This window comes from Octopus bimaculoides, chromosome 19, assembly GCF_001194135.2.
Source record: "Octopus bimaculoides isolate UCB-OBI-ISO-001 chromosome 19, ASM119413v2, whole genome shotgun sequence".
Classification (NCBI taxonomy): Eukaryota; Metazoa; Mollusca; class Cephalopoda; order Octopoda; family Octopodidae; genus Octopus; species Octopus bimaculoides.
In genome coordinates, this window is record NC_068999.1 from 42,769,063 (window position 1) to 42,771,531 (window position 2,469).

Sequence of the window (2,469 nt, forward strand, 5' to 3'; positions counted from 1 at the left end):
GTGTGTGTGTGTGTGTGTAAATATATATGATTATATGTATGTGTATGTATTTATATATATGTATATATATATAAGTATGTATACACATATATATGTATGTATGCATATATATATATGATTGTATGCATATATATATATATATATATCTACTATTGGTTCTTATTCGTTTTACTGTAAAAAAAATGGTATAGAATTATTTAAAAGTCTAGAAATCACATTATTGTGCCTGTTACAATAAAGATTATCCAATATGAACAGAATTAAATAGAATTAAATACACTGACATTGCTCAATATTTCCTGTTTTCCTTTTTTGCGCCCGCAGGACACAGCAGCTACCAGATGAGGTAATGATGATTAAACCGGTATTGAATTATATTCTGCAGTTATTTCGGTGCGCCAAATCAAATTCGTTCTATTCACGTGTTATTTGAGGAATTGTCTCGGCAAATTTTGAATTGTGTTCAAATTCAGTGACGTTGCAGGCTGCAACACTGGGATTTGAACTCTTTCCTGCTGAAGAGCGTTTGGCTATAGATTCCTAGTACCATTGAGCAATAAATAATCACACCTTTTGAACTACAAAAATTCTAGGGACCGTCTCCTTCACAGTCGTTCTGCTATACAGGTTTCCAGGTATTCGGCTAAGTCATCTTCGAAATGATCCTTGCGCAAACCTAACCGTTTCCGATATTGTCTTGAATATTTCCAGCATAGATACATTGAGTACCAGTCATATGGAGGAGGCAGTTTCAACATTTATTCACTGCTATAAAATATGGTCTCGTGCCAGCCACGACCCACCCTGCTGTCTTAAAAATGGAAGTCTCACTGGACAGTGTCTTTCCTAGTAAACACAAGCACAAGGAAGAAATACAGACAAGATCGTCATGGCTAGTCCGCCTATCATTATAAATTTCCTCGAATACGAACTGACTTCGACAGAAGCAGTCACAACAACACCAGCCACTATTTTGTATATTTCCAAGATTGGAATAGAACGAATTTCCGCATCGTGATTTTCTTTTCCTGTAAATATACCAAAAACAAAAAAAAAAGAAGTGATTTTATGTAGACAATTCAAATAGAGATAAATTGTAACGCGGTAAAGTATATAAAAAGAAAACAACACCAAGATATTGAGTACGTCGTAGATAAATAAATTTCTTTATCCTTCATCACTTGATCACATTACATTTCTTTCCAATAACGGATTTTCCTACAACGGCATCGTAGTCTCCGTTGCAGCTGTCCATGTCACGCCATACAAACATTATAGAGTTCAAGAGCAGCAGTTATGATGTCGACGTTTTGATACCTGACGCCAATCATCATAATACATATATAACTTTTTACCAATACTCAGATATTTTCCAATCCTCCATGTCAGCTAACATTTTCTCAACTACAACTCTATGCTCTCCAGCGCCGTTGACTGTTCGCCAATACAAGAAGCTGCGCCTGAAAATCTCAAGGGAGTCACAAAACATTGTGAAATTTAGTCCGAACATCCTGTATATAACCAAAGACGTCCCAACCGGGAACAGCCTGTCATATATTGTCGACCGCTGTTGCTCTGTTTACATCCCCGTATATTAGATAGAATAAGTACGAGGTTTTAAAAATTTCGATATTGGTATCGATTAGATTGACTAAAACTCTTCAAGAGAGAGCTACAGCATGGCCGCAAGACCGTTTTCAAAATCTACAAGTCTAGTCTCCAAAAATATAGCAAGTTATATGACAATGGTCCACAGCACAATAGCAATGGCGATGGTAGTAAACTGACCGTTGGGCAACTGGAGTAAATGTCATTAGGATTCGTCTAGAAGTCTTCTTTGAGATCGCGTGCACAAGCCATGAGTGATTATGAGCTTTCATTAGAAACATGGCAAACATACCATTAGGGGTGAGCTTAAAGCTCTTACTTCTTCATAGATTAAAGTTTGGCTCCACAGAGGACGATGCCGGGAGCCACAAGTATGCACGCACGCACATACACACACACACGCACAGGCAAACACATATTTATATACAGAGAGAGAGAGAGAGAGAGCCTTGTATGTATGTGTATATATATATGTTTGTGTGTGTATGTATATATGTATGTATGTGATTGGTCAGTTTTAGTCCAAGATTTCTTGTCAATAGAGAAAAATCCGGTTTCCAGCCTAGATCCATGGCTCCTTCACTGGAATTTCAACATCAACAACAGTGTATGTATGTATGTATGTATGTATGTATGTATGTATGTATGTATGTATGTATGTTTGTATAATCATTTCCATTTTGCTGGTTGTTCTTGAGAAAATATGAACATTTCAGTCTACGTGATGCATTTAGTCCTTTCTGTGGAATAATATTTCTTGTTCTGAGTTGCTATCAAAGCATTATATTTTAGGTAATATAACATTATATATATATATATATATATGTGTGTGTGTGTGTGTGTGTGTGTGTGTGTGTGTGT